At 37.7% G+C, this 12,363-nt stretch overlaps 1 pseudogene; it reads left to right on the forward strand.

Moving 5' to 3' along the window:
* Nucleotides 1–12,363, forward strand: part of LOC116631443 — a 44,316-nt pseudogene that overhangs the window by 3,123 nt on the left and 28,830 nt on the right.

Below are 12,363 nucleotides of genomic sequence, written 5' to 3' on the forward strand. Positions count from 1 at the left end.
CAATACCAGAACACTCAGGCCTCTTGCTTTTACCACATCTGCTCTTAGGGCACTTTTCTTTCCTCAAGCACAGTGAGCTAGAAGATGTGGCTTCACAGTAGAACCTTTTTCTAGTTGCTTTGCCCCCCGTCTGCTATTTACATCCTCTGGGGAATCCTGTACCCATTTTCAGAAGTCACCTTTGAGGAAATCATATTTCTTTTTTTATGGAATAGATAAAATTTGAAAAGATAAGTAAAGCCTACCAAATAAAACCATAGACTTTCTGCTTTTCGTCCATATCTGTGAGGAAGTTACTCTCCCTTTTTTCTATTCTTGCCATGAATGGGATGCGCTTGTGTTACAGGTAGTTGTGTTACTTTCCTTGAAGTCATCTTCTCATCCGGTTTCCTAGAATGCATGTGGTTCCCATGCTGGGTCTGATGCTGCGGATTCACTGCTGCACAAAAGACCTTGCTGTATTCTCGCAGAAGCACGAGAAGACAATGTCCTGTGTGCATCCAGGATTGAGAACAATAGAAGGTTAGTCTTCTCTACTGAAGGGGACTTAAACGTCAATCCATGGACAGGAGGTTTCCAAACTTGGGACTGCCAGGGACCAAATGCTACCATCTAAGACCAGAAAATCGGGACGTGTTCCATTAATAATTGACTTCAATGGTGCTGACTCTCCATCGAAAGGCTAATGAAGAGGCTTTCAGAAACCTTGGCTCATGTGGGACACCAAAGTGCCAGTGAGGATGAAATTAATAACTGAGGCTTTTTCAGGGACAATGATACCTTATCAGATCTTAAGCCCCGGGCCACACTCAGAACTCTAAATATGAAGGTAGCTGGGTAGGCTTGGGGACAGGGCTTCCAAATTCTGCTTTCTGTATTGCTGGCTGTGCCACACTCATTGCATCCATCATGTGTGTGTGTGTGTGTGTGTGTGTGTGTGTGTGTGTGTATTTCTACTTCTTTCTCTGAAACTAGCCCCTGTAGCATTGTTTTTCATATAGTGCTCAGAGCCTTTACAAAGGAAGAGAACCAAGAATTCTGAATAATTTGAATTTCTTCCTATGTAGTATGTACCTTCTGGCGACTCAGTAGCACCCACCATATGCAAAATGCCAAGCTGAGGCAGAGTTAGGGGTCATGGGGGAATAAGATAGCCCACTGTTTGGGGGATATTATCATCTGGGATGGGGAAACAGGCAGATCTACAAGTATTTCTTGTGCAGGGCAGGCCATGCTGACAGGTCCAATAGAGGTAGGGATAGCATTTAGAACATGGACTCTAGCTTCAGAATGTTGTGCAAATCCAGTTGTTGCTGCTGTTGTTTTTTAAAGATTTATTTACTTATTTGAGAGAGAGAGAGCAGGAGCAGGGGTGGGAAGTGGGGTGGGGTTGGGAGGGGCAGAGGGAGAAGCAACTCAGGCCTCCACCCCAGCACCCCCATCCCAGGATCCCGAGATCATCACCCGAGCCGAAGGCAGACGCTTTAACTAACTGAGCTACCCAGGCGTCCCATAAATTCAGTTTTTATTGCTTAACATGCATGTGATTTTGGAAAGATTATTTACTCTCTAGCAGTCTTAGTTTTCTCATCTGAGAAACTGCGGTTAAAATGGGATCTTCCTCATGGAGTCATTGGGAGGATTAAGTAGGAGAAATTACACTGAAGTTCCCTTTTTAAAACCCAGTAACTGCCACATAAGCCTTATAGCTCAGTAAATGTGAGCTGTCATTATAAACAAAGTCCCATGGAAATAAGGGGGGAGATAAAACCCACATATCATTGAAAGAGTTAAAAAAAACCTATCTCCATAGAGGATTATAATTTAAGGCTACCTAGAGGTAGCTTTAACTTACACATACTGGTAAGTTATGCAGGTTTTACACGTCTGCTCAGTCTGTTAATTCAGTGACAAAATATGTACTTACAAAGGCAATTAAAGCAACTTAAAGTAGCACTGTAATACATCATAGAATACCCCTGTAAGGAAACAGTTGCTATAGATAATTTTAGATGGTTATGATTTTATGAACATTTTAAGAAGTAAAAAAAAAACACCAGTAAGGTGTAGTGTTATTATTTTTAAACACAGATTTCAGAAATCTAAAACTGTATCAAGGAAGAGCTCTAAAAAGCACTTTTAATAAAGGAAGATGTCTCACTGCATGAAAGATTTACCTTTGAGTACACGGATTGCTGGATGAATGGAATTTGGTAACATCTTAAAATAATACATCTCAAGAATTGTTTTTAATGTTTCAATAAAAAATTTGCTGATGTTAGCTTTTTGTACATGAAGATCATAGCCAGGCTGAAAACATAGAAGGACAGATAATGTTGAGATGATATTAATAAATACCTGTTTTGTTTTTTTTTTAAAGTTTGCCTAGAGAGAAGTCCAAAAAGGAATTCTGACAGTTACACGGACTCTATCACCACAGGAATTGCTAGTGATAGAAGACGTTAAGAAAAGCAGGTTTGTTTTTGGTTGTGGTTGAAGCAGAGGAACTCACCTTCCTCAGAAATTAATGGAGGCTTTCAATCTTGCTGGCACTGCTGCTTTATCATTCATATGACTAAACAGACAATCAATTTAGCCGCAATGTATGGGAATGAAGGGAAGTAGCAAATAAGCTATGAATGATGAGAACAGAAAAATCAAAACCCCCTCCCTTATTCTTTTTTAATGGCTAATACCAACAGGGACAAGGCCAGTAAAAAGAGGTTAATGAATTGCAAAGATTCTTTAGAAAGTGATTGACTGGTACTGAAGCACAGTCAAATCAGTCATAAATATTTACTTTTATTAGCAACAGTGGGTTGCCTGTTATTTTCAATTGATTTTTAAAGCGGGCAAAAACCTACCACTGTGACTATTATCAAATGTTCCCAATTTTGTCAATATTTCTCTGCTCTAAACAATTCCAGAACACACATAGCCTCCTAAACCCTTATTTCAAATGTATTGTTTTCAACACCCTTTCCAAAGGATTACAAATGACAAGTTAAAGTGAGTTTCCCTATATCATTAAGAATAATTATAATCTTTTCATTTTGACATTTTTTCAAATGGATAGAATGGCGGCAATTGTGGGATGAACGTTCTTTGAGAATCTATATTCTACTAACATTGACTTGCTAACCTGCGGTTGTGTTATTTGCTTTACCAAGTGAGAATGAGCCATAAGAGAAACCTCTTTTTTTTTTCTTCTTTTTTAATTTCCAGCGACTGGGAGAGCTATAAGAGTTAACAGGGCAACATCGCTCCAGTTCTGAACAGTGTGCGATACTGCTGTTTGTTTACATCACTGAATAAAATGCTGCTTTATTTTGTAAAATCCAATCCAATATAAGGACATTTTCCTGAAACTTGCTGTCTAGACCATCAAAAAGATGGAAATCATTTTTAACAGGGCGTTTGTAACATGAAGATCCAATAATTCAATTCAAAGGAACATAACAAAAGGAATTTCCTACAGATAACAACAAAGAGTTAATATTTCCCAGGGCAGACAAGTTTCCAATTCAATTAGTTTTAATGAACCTTCTGCTCACTGGTTACTGAACTAGAAAGAACAGCAATAAATGCCCAGAGGAAAGAGGGAGAGGATATTAAAGGAGGGCTAGTGTATAGTATATAAATTTCCAACTTGACTAAAAGAGTAGCCTTGATGTAGTTTTGGGAGCTAAAGACAGAGAATCAGATCCCTCTTCCGAGTTCAGTGTGCAGGGACAGCAAATCTCAGCCAGTTGTTCTGTGCCATGAAACAGACGTACTAGTTCATCCCCCCCATCTGATGCTAAAACAGATAATAGAATAGATAATACAATCATACAGTTTCTTAAAAGAGATGAGCATATTCTATATGGAAAATACAAAATGAATTCTTTACTAATAATCGGCAGACTGGATTTGTTACTTTACAGATACATACATATATATATATATATATATATATATATATATATATATGAATAAACGTGTATATATCTTCCAATATATTTTTTTCAAAGAATTAAGATAGATTATTTTTTCAGTTTGCATGTAACAAAAATTATATATTCACTTGTATAGGGAACCACGTGGACATAAAACTGTGAAAGTAAAAACTGCCATCCACAAGCAATTTCCTATTTGAGATCCAGAGAATGAGTTTTACCCGAAGAATGTAATGGATTTCATATTTTTATTTGATTCTGATAGTCACCTTAAACCTATACTCTAGCACGGCAAACTTATATTTCCAGGATCAAGCTGCAAGTCATACTCTGTGGTTAAACATGACTACCTTCACAGATCTGATTGTATAAATATACAAATCCACTCCAGTTAAATATTTGAAATAAAGAGTAGAGTCCAGTAAGAGCCTCCGTGTCGATTATTGTTTCAAGTAAGCATTGTCAGCTATTTTTCCATTTCTTACACTTCTGAAACATTTTTCATTCCCCATCACACCCTTGTTATATTGAACTATCTTTTTATTCTTAGTTCCAGCCTAGTTCCCACCCATGCAGTGGAAATCTTTTTCTGGATGCTGACTCTGAAAAGTTCTGAATGCATGGTACTAAAGGGCCCCGATGTATCCCATAAGGTGCACAAGGATCCACCTAACCCTGGCGGGGCCCACTTTTCCTGGTGCCAGGGTTAAAGGAGCACAAGTGCGTTGTAAAGCTGACCCCCAGCTTGCATCCCTGTCAGCTTCCTCAGGATCGCACTTGAGAATCTGGCTGCAAATCTGAGCAGCAGCTACAACATTTCAATGATGCATATTCTTCCCTGCAGATGCATTTCTCTTTGAGTTTAAAGTCAAGCTTGTGTTTGTGGATGGCTGCTTTGTCAGTGAGGGGTTGGATTTTGGAAAGGTAGCACCTGGGTTGGTTTCTGAAAGAAAAATGATTTTCAGCTCCATAATCACACGTTTAACCACCACCTGGACAAAATTAGGGTACAATGTGACCAAATCGAATGGAAAGTTTTAGTTTTATAGCATAGTGTCTCTCTTTAAATGTTCTTAAAGGAAGCCCATCACGTAATTGAGAGAAACATCGAAACAGGCCAACTTCTATCTGCGATGCTATCGTCCAGTCCAAGCAAAGACTGTTTTAATACTTTAAAAGTTGTTATCAAATTGTTGATGTTATACAATGGCCTTCATTTATTTAATTTTAGTATTGCATTTTTAACATGAAGAGAAAATACGCGCTCATTGCATATTTACTAAGAGATGACTTCTTTCAGTGGGATGAAAGTGTCGAAAGAAAGGAAATGAAACGAAATACAGAGCACTAATTTCCAGCACGAATCCTTTGTCTTGCAATTATCTCTGTCCTGGCCAGGTAAAAATTATTATAAATAATCAAGTGACCTCTAGCTAGTTAAAAAGTAGAATATAATAGGGCTAACCTCTTTGAAAATATTCATATTCGTATTTATATGAAGAGGGTTAATTCTAGGGATGGAGTTTAAAAATTCATTTTCAGTTTGGACAAATGTTTTGCTTTGTCTTAAATTCATTTGAGGTTCTTGTTGTACATAAGTGGTTGGGTGAATTTTTAGAGCTTCCGAAGGAAAAGGGTTTGGGGAATATAAAATTCATTTGCACTTTTGGTAGTGGCACAGGAAATGACACTTACGGGAAAGGGCACATTTTTTATCAAATGGTAATTAGCATATGAAGTGTGATTATGAACACATCAGTGGAAAAACAACCTTACTTCCACGTGAGGGGGCCTCAAGGTAGTGGGATTCAGAGCCTATTGCTGGCTGGGAAGATAAAGGCAAAGGAACTCCTTCCACAGGACAATAGAGACACGTGAATAGGCAGAGGTAGGCACAAAAAGAAACAGATATTAGACTAAGGCATTTAATTGCAAAATAAGAACACAAGTGTGCAAAACACTAAAGCCCTCCAATACCCAGTTTTCTTAAATAGCAAACGAAACTCTAGAACTTTGCCTCTGAGGTATTACAAGAAACTTTGTCAAGTTGCACATGAGAAAATAGAGCCCACAGCCATATAGTAAGCAAAAAAATTCTGTTTGAGTATTGACATGACAGTTTTTGAAAGTTCAAGCAGAAAACCAATTATAATGAGCACTGGAAAGCCTGGAGCCCTGCTGTTCAATAAATAAAAAGTACAACAAACTATTTTCCAAAAAGGTTCTAGAGAGTTTCTTCTTGTCCCACTACTTACAATCTGATTACATAAATAGTCTCTATTTGCTGTTGAATTGCCAGGCAGCTGTATTAAAGTACAAATCAAATCAAGTCAGGATTAGAAAGTAAAAGAGCATGGTTTAAAGTAATCTATCCCCCAGGAACTGTGCTCAGATTCATCAAACAGAGCTTAAAGTACAGTATATCTTATACCCTCGTGTTTCCATGCTGCATTGCTGCAAAACCAGTTATTATTTTTGATATCCCGAGAATGTTGCTTGTTGCTGAAGAAGGCTCACTTGCTTATTTAAAGGTACTATCCGTATGTGCCACTTATTTATTACTTCTTTTGGTTCAGATTCGTGGGAAGGACATAAGTACTAAAGACTAGTAGTCTCTTTATTGACCATATCTTATCTGCCTCAGCTGTGAATTGTCATGAATATTTCTTGCAGACAGAAGGATGACTAATTTATTCCAGATTTGGAGTGATACACAGTTGTGATGATATTAAAGAAAAGCCGGTCCGTCCTTAGATGCTATTGGCTATTAGGTATTGTGCACACCTGCCCTTGCAAATCCCGTTCCATCCAATTATTACCGAAGGAGAAGGCGATTTAGTCATTTCAACCCGTGATTGTTTCTGATGGAGGGCTCTATATGGACTTGTCAATGGACTCCTCAGTCTTTGGTATTTACAAAATTGTTGTCACCTTCCAGTAGAAGGAACACAATTCAACGAATATATGTACTTTTATCCATGACCATTTTCTACTTTCTTGATCTTACAGGACAAACTTGTTTAAATCTACAAATATAAGCTTATATTTCACCACGTTCCTTGTATTTATATAATAACCAAATATCTATTCAGAGATGTTATATTGGGTTCAGTTGTCATATTCTACATTCATCTCCAAAGGGCATAAAAACAGGCTGTGAAGATAGCTGGATATTGATTTATAGTGATAAATTTATATTTTATGTGTAACATGGAGGGGAAAACAGGCAAAAACGTGATTTCTGTGAGCTGAATGGCTTCAAGAAAATGGGTAATGTGTGTTTTAACCAGACAGCCCAATGATCATTTTTCTTCCCACATCCCTAAGCTAAGGGAGAAAAAGTCCACGGTTGCCATTAGTTAACATTTCTCATGTAAGTAGCTCTACTTGCAAATCATGCCACATTCAAACAAGAATTCAGTGTCATCATTGGGCACCAGCATATTTGAAATGCTGGCACTTCTCCATTGCAGTCTGAGGCTCTTCAGCCCAATTTAAAGTTTAGTTCCCTGCACTTTGCTAACCTGATCACTACCAGTGACGCAGAGCACCTGCGGTGAGATGTAGCCAGGTGACCTGGGCAGCGATGGGAGGGGACGTGCATTCTTACGGGACTCTTGGAGGTTTCTCTGTACGGGACAGAGATTCCTGTCGGCATTGTTTAGAAAAAAATGGGGAGGCTTAAAAATCTTCCCTTCATCATCCTCTTCTAGGTTTATCATGAAAAGGTCAAAAACGGAATTTGCTATTTATTGCCCCTCGAAAGCCCATATGGTGAGTGAGGACCTTGCCAATTTACCAGGGAGGCGACTGCGGACGAAGATCCTCTACACCAGGTATTTACGAGGCGTTTGTGATGCTCGCAGAGTCAGGCCGGACCTCGCTTCTAAGAAACCGGCTGCCGAACCGGTTTGGCTCTGCGTTTGAAACAAACAATTTTTGAAAATCTTTTAATGAAATATTGATTTTATCAAGCGCATCAAACTAAAGGCAAATGCACCATGGTGTCATGATTAAAAAATAACAATATATTACAGGTAAACTAAGATAAATGAGTTAAGTGTTCAGTTTGCGGGGCAAATTGAAACCATATATCACCACCTTTCATTATATTGCATTACTGCTGGAGTACAGAATATGGAAGTTGATTGAATAGTAATATCAAATTAGTAGGGAGCTTTACCCTGCTTCAGTTGATGGCGGACTTTGGAGCTAAAAAGGGATTATTTCCATAACAAAAGTTTCTTAAACATATTTTTGAAGTGAATGTGACTGATAATCAGGAAGACTATGGCACCCTGAAATTGCCCTTCCCAGATCTCACATGAAGAAATGAAGGGGTCTGTATTAATTTTAAAGCTCCCTTTGATTGGGTGAACCTGTCTCCGTTTTGTATGACATTGTTGCCGCAGGTCATTGCCTGGTGCGGTGTACCATGAAACAAACAAATAGAAAAAGGCACCTTCTGGCACTTTAAGTCTCCCTGCCATCTGACTACTACTCTAGTGGTTCAGAATGATGAAAAGCAGAGGCCGGGAGAAATCTTCCTATGGTTAGATTGGGAAAAATGAGCATGATGATCACATGGGCTGGGAAGGGCAGGAGAGACAGCTGAAGTCATCTCGGAACTCAAGAGAAAAGGAGGAGACAAGAGGTCACAATTATATGCTAGTATCACCCTCCCTTTCACAGAGATCTGATATATTCAGTTTGTTCTTGTATGGTGCTTAGGGAAGTTCTAATTAAGGGAAGAAAGAATTTTGACACATGTGAAGCAGAGATCAATATTTAGCACTATAATCAGCAATTCCTGATGGTTTGACAGTGTCACTATACACATTGTAACTATCCATTATTTTCTCAGGGAGGAGAGCCAGGCAGAGGCTAACAGGCTTACGGCAAGCTATCATGAATCACATAAAGCAGTGTCTCATTCGCTTCTATTTGTCTTGCTTTTCATCTTCATTCATCCTTATAAAGAAGGCTGTGCTGCCACCAGCCCCGAAACGCCACCCTACCTCTGAACTGCAACAACAAAAAGCAAAAACAGTTTCTAAAAATGTCTACTGTATAAAGTACAATAGCTACCTTCCAGAGAGATTTAAAAAAAAAAAAAAAAAAGGAAGTGTTGGCTGTTTACCTCTGAAAACATGCATGGTAGGCTCCTTTCACGTTTAACCTAAAGGGACTCTATTAGCCACTAGAAAAATATTAATTTAAAACACTTTTGGGGGAGGTTATGTTTATAATAAGTTACAGGTTTAGAATATATTGATCTCATTTTTCACCCAGACTAAACAGTGTCTGTTCTACAACAAAGAAAATCCCACCATCACAGAACTGAACCAAATTCTGTATCAAATTTTGGGTTTGGCTGTTGAGATGAAACTGTAATAAAATATCAGAATAGCTAGGCATCTGAACTTGAGGGGTGCAAGCAGATGGTAGAGTTCTGTGTTCGGGTTTTTATCCCGCGAGAGATTTGTCAAGCTGTAAATCTTTCTTTATGTTCACCGATGTGAAAAGTTTAAGTTGATAAAGCTCAGATTTTGGCTAAGAAGTATGTTAGCTACCTAGTCTACCCGGATTCAATTTGATTTCTATTTAAGTTACATAGATGATATCGTAATAATCAATGATCATTTTAGCACATTTGATACCAATGCAAAATAAAATGCAAATCCCAAGGCTATTGGGATTCAGTTGATTTTAAATTAATTGCATTCCATCGCTCCAGTTAACTAATTATAAAGTGTTAGTCTTTGTGTTTTTTTAATATTAAAAAATTGTGCCAGGTCTGTCTGGTTAATTTTTAGGAACTCGTTGCCAGCAAGTGAGTTCGAAATTTATCTTATTTCTTTTTGCACATTCGCTTTTGATGGAGAACGTGGACCGGATCACTTAAAGAAATAAATACCCTGTAAGATGTGATGGAATAATTTGACTCCAATTTACATACAGAACATTATTTCCAACATTTTTCCTACCATTCACAGGCGTGCAGCATGCAATGTATGACTGTAGGTGGAAGTGGACCCGGTGTCTTGCATCTCAAACTGTCAGCTGATTCTCACTGCTCTATTCCTGTTTAAGTGAGATGCTGACACAAGCTCACACACTGACTATCCCAAGTAGCACTAATTAAGGGCTGTCCAACCGTGCTTTCTGTTGAGCAGTTTGCTCCAGTGGGTGACAGGAAACAGCCTGAGCTCTGTCTGCAGAATGACATAACAAAGAAGGTTTAAAAAAAAAAAAGAACACAGATCTGGTGGGCTGGATAAAAAGACCTAAGAGAGAGCTAACTTGCCTATTTGTTGCTATGAATATATAATTTTAGATGAAGAAAACTTGCCAAGTCACTGTTTATTGTCCGTTTATTAGGGCACTTCTTGCTAGAATTAGGAATAATTATAGATGAAGAGTGTGGATTAAAAAGGAACTTGGGGATGGAGCATTCCTCTTATCCAAAAGGTTATCAATAAATCTCTTTTTAAAAATGGTGGTCAAATGTTGTCATTATGGCCTAATGGCGTTATTTGTAACTTGGAGAATTTAGCTTAAAAAGCAAAGACTTGAAGGGAATGACTCCCTTGGGTATGACTGTGAAAGTTAATTTATTAACAGCCAGGTTGATTAGGAAAGTGTTATTAAAAAAAGAGAGAGAGAGAAGAAAAGAAAAGAAAGAAGGAAAAAAACAGAACAAAACAAACATTCCTACAAATGAGGAAGTAATGAGCAACGTTAACCTTAAGTTCCTTCCCTCCATTCGTTTTTCTTAAAACTCCAATGAATTCGAACCCGAGATTCTGTGTTTCTCTCTACTGGCTCTAAAAATAACCCCACGTAGAGTCTTAAGAAAAATATATATAAATGAGGCAACTGCCCGCCCCACCCCCCAGCCCCGGGTATTATGTCATTACTTGAAAGTATAATAGATCAGCATGGGTATACGGTCGAAACTAAAGGGGAGGAAAAACACCGACTTGTGTTCTCAAGGTGTTACTGTGTATTCTAATGAGGATATCATCACCATCCTCACCATCTACCAGCAGGCATGGGACTTAGAGCCGAATGCAGTCGATTTCTTGACAGCACTAAGCTGTAACGCCTCCTGGCTGCTATGGTGTGCTTGAGGAATTGGCTGGCCCACCACTGTCCTTTTACAATGGTTTCATTTAATTGTAATCCAAAGATCAAAGGTCTGTAACTCTTTAACCAAATTCCAATGTCTGCCAAATTCAATAGCTGTCATTCTTATAGAAAAAGGCAGTGTAATATGTGTGTCCTGATCTAATTTTATAGAAAAAGACCCAATTTACATACTGTTTATTTAGTTAAGTCCCTAAAATCAATACCTTTGTCTGTACCTCTTTTGTTTAAAATACATCATGACATGGCAAACAGCTATATAAATGAATTTTTCTAAACCACACGCATTGTTAATGTTTCTCTATTGCACACTCAAAAAAGAATAGTTGAAATCAGAGCATTTTATAGATCAACCTAAATGTATTTTAATATTGGATTACTAAAGAATGTTAAGTTTTACATTTCTAAAATTATAAATTTCTTTTGAAAAGGTCAGTCATTTTCCTGAGCCACATTTACCAACAGGAGAACATATTTCAACCATTGGAATAAAAGGAAAAGTGATTATGCTCACTATTAAGAGAAAATAATTCTTAAAAATGTGTCTCTGTAACAAGCAAGTAAAAACCCAAACAACAATGAGCTCCTGAAAAAGTTTCAGGATGGAATGGCAGGATTCTAAAGGACGAAAAACCACTTTTGATGATAAGAAATAAATCCATTCAAATAGTTATCTTACAGATTAATCCATAATTCATTACACCTAAGAAAAGCATGGTTTGCTTTGTGTTACAGTCACAGACATCCCTTTACTGACATTCCTATGGTCACGGTAATATTTCTTTGAAATGTGAAGCAAATGACTATCTTTAGAACAATTTTTTTTTTCCGACTCTAAGAATAGCTATTTGTGTGTTAATTTTGCATTTTTAATGACATGTGGCTTTTATATTTTGATTAGCTCTTTAGAATAATTTCCTTCCTTCATTGTCTCTGGTGTGTAACCATAATTAGTTGGCAAGGTTAAGCAAGATGGATCTAAGTGACACATGCCGTGTGGTTAGGGGTAGTGATCACGTGACAGTGAATACTTAAATGTGTGTGTGAAGACCCGAACAGTCTCCCCTTTAGTGAAATTTGGTGATTTTGTGCTTTAAGAACGTAAAGTTTTCTGTTATTCCCCTTTCAATTAATCAGAGTTAAAGAGCAAATGTATTTATATATTTTCTCTTTTCACAGGAGACATTGAGCATTTAGTTTCCTGTTAACTTTATTTTTCTAGGAAGGATTTTTCCAAGCTGAAATGAGACTAAATCTTTTAGGATAGGAAACCTAA

Source organism: Phoca vitulina, unplaced genomic scaffold (genome assembly GCF_004348235.1).
Source record: "Phoca vitulina isolate PV1807 unplaced genomic scaffold, GSC_HSeal_1.0 scaffold1, whole genome shotgun sequence".
In the NCBI taxonomy this organism is placed as follows: domain Eukaryota; kingdom Metazoa; phylum Chordata; class Mammalia; order Carnivora; family Phocidae; genus Phoca; species Phoca vitulina.